Source organism: Artibeus jamaicensis, unplaced genomic scaffold, assembly GCF_021234435.1.
Source record: "Artibeus jamaicensis isolate MK-2021 breed Jamaican fruit bat unplaced genomic scaffold, CSHL_Jam_final contig_723, whole genome shotgun sequence".
In the NCBI taxonomy this organism is placed as follows: domain Eukaryota; kingdom Metazoa; phylum Chordata; class Mammalia; order Chiroptera; family Phyllostomidae; genus Artibeus; species Artibeus jamaicensis.
In genome coordinates this window covers 1632186-1643274 of record NW_026521938.1, presented here as the reverse complement: position 1 = coordinate 1643274, position 11089 = coordinate 1632186, and the positions used below count along the sequence as shown (strand labels likewise).

The window sequence follows — 11089 nt, the reverse complement described above, 5'->3', positions numbered from 1 at the left end:
GATTCCCAGTCAGGGCACATGCCTGGGTTGCAGGCCAGTTTCCAGCAGGGGACGAACAAGAAGCAACCATACATTGATATTTCTCTCCTTCATTTCCCCTCTAAAGATAAATAAAATCTTTTAAAACATACATTTTTATTTAACCGTTACTGTATTTTTTCTATTACCATTTATTTCTCATATACTCCCCTCCCCCCACTTATGAGCCTGTCTTTGTTTTGCTTGTTAGTTCAGTTTGTTCATTAGATTCTGCCTATGAGTGAAATCATATATTACTTGTCTTTCTCTGACTGGCTTATTTCAATTAGCATGTTCTTCAAGTCCATTTTATCCTGTTTTGACATCAAAAACTTTAAGGCTTCCTGGCTGGTGTGTCTTAGAGGATTGAATGCTGGCCTGCAAACCCAAATGTCCCTGGTTCGATTCCAAGTCAGGGCACATGCCTGTATTGTGGGCCAAGTCCCTGGTGCAAGAGGTGGTTGATGGATGTTTCTCTGCCTCTCTTCCTCCCTCCTTTCCCTTCTCTCTAAAAATAAATTGTTTTTAATGTTTAAGGCATAAGACATGCAAGGCAGTTCCTTTGGCATGGCAGCTACAACTCCATTTTTTTAATTTTTGAGAGAGGAAAAGAAAGATTGATATCAAAGAGAAACATCAATCGCTTCTTGTATTTGCCCTGACCTGAGACCAAACTAGCAACCCAGGCATGCGCCCTAATTGGGAATTAAGAACAGGTGACTTTTCGCTTTGCAGCAGGATGCTTAATCAACTGAGCCGCACTTATCAGGGCTCAACTCTATTTTAAAATGGCTCCATTTATTATTATTTGGACACTCTGGTTTCCTCGGAAATGATTTCTGATACAACCCTGGGGAAAAAGAGGAATGCGAGAAAGTTGCCTTTCTTGCCTGTATAGTCACTGATAGTATCCAACCCAGGGAGCAGCACCCCAAAAGGTATTTCTTAGCCCAACAGCCGAGATATATTTATTTCCTATTAGGAATGTACTGCCTATCTGAAAAGAACCATTACAAGTGCTCTTCTGTGTCAGGACAGTGGCTGACATAGTCATAGTGGCAGCACATTTGCAAAGGTGACATCTGGGCATGGAAATAAAGATCTGGAACACCATTATTAGGACAGTGAACCAAGGCAGGAAGAGGGAGGGAGACATGTCTCACCCATGAACTCAGCAGTCCTGAGCCTTGTCTGGTAAGATTGCCAGGTGTTCCAAACATCCCAAGAAAAACCATGAAAGTACAGAAGGAAGGGAGCCATTGAGATTCTATTTGTATCATTTTCACTACCTGGGAAAGACAGCCTTTAAAACTGTGTATTACTCCCAAGGTTTGGAGAGAGGAAGCAGAGGGGGAACCTGGAAGCTGGCTACAAGCACAGAACTCCTAAAATCACAATAGTCAGTATACTCAGACTAGTTACTTGCAAACACTTGCAGCTTTGTGTTCGTATATTTCACAAATAAACTTACTATCTCATTTCCACTATATGTGTTGTCTCTCAACTGAATTCATCTCTTGTGAACAAGGCAAAAACCCAGAAGGGACAGCGCCCTAACTCAGGTCTCTCTGGTAATAGCACAATCTCATTTCTTTGCTGGGAATTCTCATTTCACTTGTAATTATAGGGACAGTGTCTGGCTTGGGAGTTGAGATTATACATGATAAGCCAAAAAAAGAGGGGGGAAAGAGAAAACAAAACACAAATATTTATGAATTGTTTAAGTTACCAAAAGTCATTAATAATAATTGTACAGTCGCCCTTGCTGGTATGCCTCAGTGGATTGAGCGCAGCCTATAACCCAAAGGGTCGCTGGTTTGATTCCTGGTCAGGGAACATGCGTAGGTTGTGGGACAGGTCCCTGGTTGTGGGTGTGGGAGAGGCAACCAGTTCATGTATCTTTCACACATCAATGTTTCTCTTCCTTTCTTTCTCCCTCCCTTCGAATCTCTCTAAAAATAAAATATTTAAAAATATTTTTTGAAAATAATAATTGTATAGTTATACTCAGATAGATGCAGGAATGGCTCTGGGAAACGTATCTGTGACAGATGCAAACAGTTAAAATGTCAGCAAAATTGGACACTGAGGACACTGAAGTCTGAGAAGTGAGAGAATGAAACTGAGCACACAGCTGTGAGACAACTTTGAAAACAAGAGACGAGTACCCCAGCTATCAAGCAGCTTACACTGTATTTAAGAAAGACAGAAGAGGAGGCCCCGACTGGTGTGACTCAGTGGATTGAGCGCCAGCCTGTGAACCAAAGGGCCCCAGTTTGATTCCCAGTCAGGGCACATGCCTGGGTTACAGGCCAGGTCCCCAGTAGGGGGCGTGAGAGGCAACCACACATTGATGTTTCTGTCCCTTTCTCCCACCCTTTCCCCCCTCTATAAATAAATAAATAAATAAATATTTTTAAAAAGAGGAAGAGATAGAAAAAAAAGAAACAGTTATATGCAATGTTAGAATGTGGTAGGCACATGGAAAAGAGAGAAGATGAAGACACCAGGAAATAGAGAATGATGTGTAATATTATACAGGCAAATGAGGCTGACTTGTGCCCAGGTCTTAATTTATAAATGTGTGAGTGACAGCACAGTAACATCATAGAAAAAAGTTTACTGTTATTCACAATTCCCCTAGAAATGAGAGGCACAGAAAAAAAATACCAGGTTTTCATTAGTAGGTAGAGGCTGGAACCATGGGAATACCTAGGCCAGAGTCTTAATTGTATCTTTTGTGGGAAAAATAAGGCAGGGTAGTCAAGACCTGAAGATTGGCCAGTCTGAACAATTCCAGTGGACTTTGAGTTACGGTGCCTGGTACCTGGCCCTGGGATGATTTAGGTTACAAAGGTAAGCCACTGAGTGCTTATGTAAAACCATGAGCCCATGAAAATACTGACATAAACTCCTTAAAGGAAATGAATAGATTTTCAATTGATTAGGGGACAATAAGAAAAAAACAGCTCTTTCTATAAGGCACAGTTTTGCTCTTCAGTTTATTAGAGGTGAGAGAAATTTGGGTCGTGGTTCGATTCCCAGTCAGGGGCACATGCCTGGGCTGTAGGCCAGTTCCCAGCAGGGGATGCATGAGAGGCAACCATACACTGATAGTTCTCTCCCTGTCTCCTTCCCTTCCTCTCTAAAGATAAATAAATAAAATCTTTTTTAAAAAGTTTTGATCATTGCTGTGGCCCTCATCACCTGCCAGAAGAAGCTACCACCTATTTTCCTTTCTACCTTTCTCAAAACATTGTGTATCACGCACTCTTTGCCAAATACCATGAACCTTTGGCAACTCAATTTTAAGTCTACCAGTGCCGTTCCAATTCAGGGTATTCCCAGGTCATTTTCTTTCCTTTTGCTAAAAAGAAAGGAGAGAAAGAAAAACAAGATTTGCAATGCCCAAGTTATCTTTTGGATTTTACTTTAGAGTTTCAAGTGTGTTTCTAGTAGAGCAGTTCCAAACACGGACAAGCCTCCAGATGTCATTATCACTATTGTCTGACTTTCTTCCCATGAATAGCAATCCATCATTTTATTTATTTTTAAAGAGGGGGAGAGAAACATCAATCACTGCCTCTCACACACCCCCAGCTGGGGACCTGGCCCACAACTGAGGTATGTGCCCTGCCAGGAATCGAATCAGTGATCTCTTGGTTCTCAAGGTAGATATCAATCCACTAAGCCAGCCACACTGGCCAGGGAGCAACCCATAATTTTAGAAAGTCATCTCTGAGTCATGATTTAATCTATGTTCACATTTTGGCAATCTTCTAAGCAGTATGAGGTCAGGATTATTTTTGCTGTTATTCCACACTGAATCCCAGTGTGGTGACAGATCACCTGACATAAACATGAGGTTATAGCCCTGGCCAGGTAGCATAGCTGGTTAGAGTGTTGTCATGATACACCAAGGTTGCAGGTTCAAACCCCAGTCAGGGCACATACAAGAATCAACCAGTGAATACATAAATAAGTGGAATAACAAGTTGATGTGTTTATCTCTCTCTCTCGCCTCCTCTTTTTCTAAAATCAGTAAATAAAAAATGTTTAAAAAAAAACCACACACACATGTGAGCCTACGAACACACAAAAAGTGGTTTAAATAAGTGATGAGGTCTTACAGGGAACTTACTGCCTAGAGATCAACTTCAAAATATTATATTTCTAACCCCAGAAAACAGAGTGGAACTGAGAGACGTGGTTGTCACTGCCAAGGAGTACTGAGGTGCTGAATATTGGGAAGCCTAAACACACCAGGGTAGAGGTGTTCATCAGCCTGTGGCTTGGGTTCACACTCAGGGTTACCCAATAAGACAAAATGGAAAAGAGAAAGTAAGAGGTGAATATGCTCACGGGGACCAGGATGGTGCAGGTTGCTCTGGTCTTGTGGGAGGGTCTGGGGAGTGTCTGTTAGTGACTGTGTTGCACTCCCTGCTGGTGCCTGGGCGGGATGAAGACCACAGAGCCACTAGAAAAGGCCATGAGGCTCAAATATATAAAGTCAGTGAAGGAGAACATGACTGCATGCTTTGAGGCTACAAATCTGTATGGAATAGAAGAAATACAGTAGGTTTGCTCCATACTCGTATTTTTGCTCTTTTTTGGTCCAGTAACATTCACTGTAATAAAGATATTTAACAGGAGACACAGGATCCAGCAGAGAAAACAGTAGAAGACAATGTACTTTGGAGATCTGATCTTAAGTTCCATCCACTTCGGTGTATTACGGATGAGCTTAATGACCTAGAGACCACTGAGGAGGCAGGTAGCACCCAGGGAAACCCTTCCGGCCACTCTGTAAAAAGAAGACAGGTTTACATCCAATCCCACCCAGGAAATATTTCATCCAAAATGTTGCTACTGTCTGAGGAATTCTTTTGTTAAGAAGAACCAAGTTGTTAGCTATGACAAGGCGGATGAGAATCAAATCTGTGGGTCTGAATGTGTGTCTAGTAAGCAAAGTAAAGGTATAAAGAAAGGAGGGAGGAATTTCCAAAGATCCCAACTCCAATCTGGGTGAGGAAAATAATGCCCAGATTTAAGTTAGTAGAAACCATTTCATCAATTTAAAGTGTGGATATTGTTAACTGATTTTATTCTGAAGACTAAAATGGAAAATTTGGCTACTCTCATTACACCAAAAAATTTTCTTTGATCATGTAATTTTTCAACTCATTATGAATATGTAGACATGCATTTTATATGTGAAAAGCAAATTCCTGCACGATTATTTGTTATTACAAAGAGTGGACCAAAGCCCCGGCTGGTGTGGCTCAATTGGTTGGGCGTCATCCTGTAAACCAAATCCTTGCCGGTTGGGGCCTGTGCAAGAGACAACCTATTCATGTTTCTCTCACGTCAATGTTTCTCTCCCATTCTCTCTCCCTCCATTCCCCTCGCTCTAAAAAATAAATAAAGATTAAAAAATAATAAGAGTGGACCCCGCCCACTGTCAATGGAGACTGATTCAGTGACTCCCCGGACTTTTTCACAGTGGGGCACCAGGCAGCAGCAATGAGTCGAGTTCCCTCTACTGCTGCACTGGGAGGATATGATGAAGTAAAAAACAGAAAGTACCAGAATACTGTGTGCAGTTAGCTTTTTTCCTAATAAAAGGAATAAAATTACATATTATCCACTTATTTACATGTACATGGTTATACTTTTAAATAGAAGAATGCATTTTAAAGTTACAAAAATGAGTACTTTTAGAAGATTATGAAGACATAGTAGAGGAGAAAGTATTAAGTGAGACTACTTTCAATATATCTAGTTTGTGGCTTTGGCTAAAATTTTTACAAAAACAAAAATCAAAATCAAAATAAAAAATTTGCCCTCAGTAGTGTGGCTCAGCAGATTGAGTACCAGCCTCTGGACCAAAGGGTCACTGGTTCTATTCCCAGTCAGGGCACATGCCTGGGTTGCAAGCCAGGTCCCTAGTAGGGGTGTGTGAGAGGTAACCACACACTGATGTTTCTCTCCCCCTCTTTCTCTCTCCCTTACCCTTTCTAAAAATAAGTAAATAAAATGTTTTTTTAAAAAATACTTTACATACTTATTCTAGTGATATATAGTAGCAAAAATATAAAACTCAAGCATGTAAACAAAAAATAAATCTATATCAACTGGGATTTAAAGAAATGAAAAGGAATTACCTCAAATACTTTAAACACTAGTTTGAACATATACTCCATACCAATAAATATGAGAACAAAATAAGAGTAAACTATTGCACTTGTGAGTGAAAACTGGTATTTTAATTCTGTGATTTATATGTATACACACAAACATAAGATGTATCCATACCACAGCTTCCTGAAGAAATAAACATATCCACACCTGGAACACAAGGTACAGAATATGATCTCAGAAATCATCATCATACAAGAAAAAGGCTATGCTGTACAACTAAAACTAATATCAGTAACATTGAATGTAAACTATAATTTAAAAAAATATTTTTTAAAAAAGAAGCACCCCAAATCATTGGGGTTATGTCAATGGGACCCAACAGTTAACATGAAGGATTCCCATTGGCTAAGTGTTGGACATTTTCAGTATCAAATAGTTATTTATTTTGGGGGGATGGGGGAGGAAGAGTGAAAGAGAGGGAAAGAAACATTGATGTAAGAGAGAAACACTGATCCGTTGTTTCTCAAATGTGCCCCAGCCAGCGACGGAATCTGCAATCCAGGCATGTGCCCTGACCAGGAGGAATCAAACTGACTACTTTGTTTTGGCAGCTGATTCCCTACCAACTGAGCCACACCAGTCAGGACTCAAATAGTAACTTTAAGGAATTAAAACAAGTACGTTTTCTAAATATACTTTTATTTATTTTTTAATTAACCATACTTTTAAAAAATAACCTTACCTTTAGTAGATGACAGAAGACCAACACGCTGAAAAAGGAAAAATAAAGGCGTAGAATTAGGTGGTTTTTCTATCTAAACTTTTCCTCAGGAAACTTTTTTTTTGTAGAAGTTTCTACCTAATAAAGGAAAAGGGGAAGAGAAGTGGAATATCACATAAAGTGAGGCAATAATCCTTAATGACTGTAAGACCCCAACAGGGAACATGTTCCTAATGCCTACCTTAACGAACGGGTCCAGAGGGCAAGCCAAGAATACGTGAATGTTTGCGACAAGGAAGATGGAGAAGTTCAAGGATGAAATGAGTTTGACATGTGTTATAGCTGTGTGCTGGGTTCTTTTGGTTTGTGTTATCCTCCTCTTCTCTTTTGTAGGTATTTTAACTTTTTTAAAGATTTTATTTATTTACTTTTAGAAAGAGGAGAAGGGAGGAAGAGTAACACTGATCAGTTGCCTCTCACAGCCCCCTAAATGGGGACCAGGAACACTATACAGGCATGTGCCCTGACTGGGAATCAGACCAGTGATCTTTTGGTTCACACAGCAGTGCTCAATACACTGAGCTACTCCCATCAGAGCTTTTTGTAGGTATTTTTTTAAAGGTCCATATTAAAGTTGGAAAGTATTTACTCCAATAATTGACAAATACGGAGTTTGTTCTCTGCTACAACTTTGTTCTTTTATTCTCTATAGCACCATACCTTCTTATTTTGCATTACTTACCCTGTCATTTTCAAATAGGAGTCCATTGAGATGTCTTAATGTTACTCTTTTTCTCAAGATTTTCCTGAGCCAGTGACAACAACTTTAATACCTTCGTTATCAGGAGACTGAAGTAGAAAAGGCAAAGCCAGCCCTGTAGGTAGAGGTACAAAGTGGAGAATACAAGACCCAACCAAGCGGGTGGTATTTTTCCAGCTCCACCTATTTTTTACTTGTATTACCATATCAGCAAAGTCAGGTTGGTTTCTGCAATTTCTTGATTTTTATAAAACCACTGTTTCAATTAAAACACTATATGGGCAGTAGTATCTGGGCTCCTGATCACAGGTCTCAAAAATACATAAATTGCAATATGTTAAGGTGACCCTACCTCACGAATCCAAAATTACTGGGTATTGGTTGTTTTGCCTTTCTTTTCTATTTTGTTTTTGTATCACAGTGGTTAAATATTAGTATCACTTAAAAACTGTCCAGAAATAAGATCACAATACTGTACGCCCCCATTCTTTGTTCAATATAGTTTAGGTACAACCCATCAATAAGATGAAATATAACTCTGGATGTATTATGGAAATCACATGTTTAACATTCAGAGAGGATGCAAGTATATAACTGCTAAATAGCATGAATAAAGTGAATTCTTATCAATATTAATAAATATTTATGCCCTGGCTGGTGTGGCTCAGAGGATTGAGCGCAGGCCTGCGAACCATGCAATCGCGGTTCGATTCCCAGTCAGAGCACATGCCTGGGTTGCAGGCCAGTTCCCAGTGGGGGACACATAAGAGGCAACCACACACTGATGTTTCTCTCTCTCTCTTTCTCCTTTCCTTCCCCTCTCTCTGAAAATAAATAAATAAAATATTTTTAAAAAAAATTAAAAAAAAATAAATATTTACAACATACACAAATGCTATGTTGGAAAAGTACTAATTTACAATTTTTCTATAGGAACATTATACTTAAAAATATGAGCAAAAAAGACTATGAATGATACGCTTAATTATGCAACTGAACCATAAAATTACAGAAATGTGGAAGAAACACTGAAACTGCACAACTTTAAAAAAAAGATCTAGGAGTTCCAGCCAAGAAGGAGGTGTAGGCAGAAACCCTTCGCTTCCTTCCACAACCAAAAGGAGGATAATAACCAATCTAAAAATCAATCAACAACCAGAAGTGCCAGAAAATGAAAATGCATGGAACTCTGACAGTCAAGGAATTAAAGAAAAAATCAATCAGAACAACCAGACCAGTAAGGTGGCAGGTCACGGGAGCTGGCCTGCGTAGAAAAACCTTGGCGAGGCAGCAGGCTGCCGGGGTGGCGCTGACTTAAGGGGAAACTGAGACTCAGAGCTGATACAGCAGTTGCCAGTCTCACAGGAGATTACACTGAAAAGTGCACTAGAGAAGAGCAGGCCAGCTGCATTGTTCCCTCTGGCCCCTCCCCCACAGGCAGCACCACAAGGCAGCAAAGAGCATTGCCCTGCCCCAGAAATTCCAAAGGCCCCACACCCTTACAACTTATCAGGTGTGCCAAGACAAAGAAATATGGCTCAAATGAAAGAACAGAGAGTAACTTCAGAAAGAGAACTGAACAATGAGGACATAGCCAACCTATCTAATGGAGAATTTAAGGCCCTGGTAATCAAAACGCCCACAGATCTGATTGAGGTTGCTTGAAAAATGAAAAACAAATGAAATATACCCAAAAGGAAATAAAGCAAATAGGGAACCAACAGTGACGAGAAGGAAACCAGGACTCAAAGCAATGATCTGGAACAAAAAGAAAAAATAAACATCCAACTGGAACAGAATGAAGAAAGAATTCAAAAAAGTGAAGAGACTCTTACAAAACTCTGGGACAACCAGAAACATTCCAATACCTGAAGTATAGGGGTGTCAGAGGGAGAAGAACAGCAAGAGGTTGAAAACTTATTTGAACAAATGATGAAGGAAAAGTTCCCCAATCTGGCAAAGCACAAAGACTTCCAGAAAGTCCAGGAAGCCCAGAGACTCCCAAAGAAGTTGGACCCAAAGAGGAACACACCAAGGCACATCATCATTAAGTTACCCAAAATTAAAGATAAAGAGAAAATCCTAAAAGCAGCAAGAGGAAAGGAGAGTTACCTACAAAGGAGTTCCCATAAGGCTATCAGCTGATTTCTCAAAAGAAACCTTACGGGCAAGAAGGGACTGGAAAGAAGTATTTGAAGTCATGAAAGGCTAGGTCGTGCATCCAAGATTAATCTATCCGGCAAAGCTTTCATTTAGAATGGAGGGGCAGATAAAGTGCTTCTCAGATAAGGTCAAGTTAAAGGAGTTCATTATCTCCAAGCCATTATTATATAAAATGTTAAAGGGACTTATCTAAGAAAAAGATAAAAAATATGAACAGTTAAAATCACAACAAGGGCACAGTCTGCATTGTGGGCCAGGTCCCCAGTTGAAGTGAGAGAGGCAAATGATTGATGTATCTTTCATACATTGATATTTATCTCCTCCCTTCCCCTCTCTGCAAAGTAAGTAAAAATAAAATATTTTTTTAAATGAATTTTGCATGGCTGGTGTATCTCAGTGTATCTCGTGTGGGCTGGGACAAGCTGCCAGTTCAATTCTGTCATGGCGCATGCCTGGGTTGTGGGCAGGTCCCCAGTAGGGGCCATGCGAGAGGCAACCACACACTGATGTTTCTCTCTCTTTCTCCCTCCTTTCCACTCTCTCTGAGAATAATTTTTTTTTAAATGTAGACATGAATGTTCTGTGAATTCTGGCCCCACATGTCTTTTAAGAAATACGGATGCTCATATACAAATAAAGCCCCTCATTTCTTCAGTCAAATTGCTTTCTATGGAGGCACAATTATGAGCTACGTTGGGCTCATCTTACTTCCTGGGAAAATGGCAGGACAATCCCTTTTAATAGCTCCTCTTTCTGGGAGCTTGGTGGTTAGAACAGACCTAGAGGTTAGTTTGGGGCGATGGCTTTGGAAACTAGAGATTCAAAGCAGCTGCTAAAGTTCAGGGAATACCAAAGGACCTTCACATCTAGTTAAACAACAGGGTTTTAATGCAGTAATATTACCTGGTGATTCCTGCTCCCTAACCCTGGAAATTCAGTAGACTATGACAGAAAAGGCAGAGGACAGAAGCCAGACAGCCCAGGGACAGGAACATTAGGTCTCTATTCTTAGGATCCCTCAGAAAACATCCTTTCTGTACATGCCTACGTCCATGTTCTCACTTAAGAAAATGGATTATATTTTCACATATTTAAGATGTTTTCTAAGCAACATCATTTCTATAAAATCCTTTTTAAAAGGAAGCTCCACTTACCAAATGTCATTGCCTGCTGGAATAGCAGGTATCCTGGTCGCACCTGGAGCATGTGTGCAAAGGGAGCATCTTATCCTTGAGATGAAAGTTTGAGACACCACGAGCTCATCTCCTTGCTGAGAAATAATTACC

At 40.1% G+C, this 11089-nt stretch overlaps 1 pseudogene; it reads right to left on the bottom strand.

Moving 5' to 3' along the window:
* Positions 1–4133: 4133 nt before the first annotated feature.
* On the bottom strand, positions 4134–7648 carry LOC128628402 (vomeronasal type-1 receptor 1-like; annotated as a pseudogene).
* Between the last annotated feature and the right edge of the window lie 3441 nt (positions 7649–11089).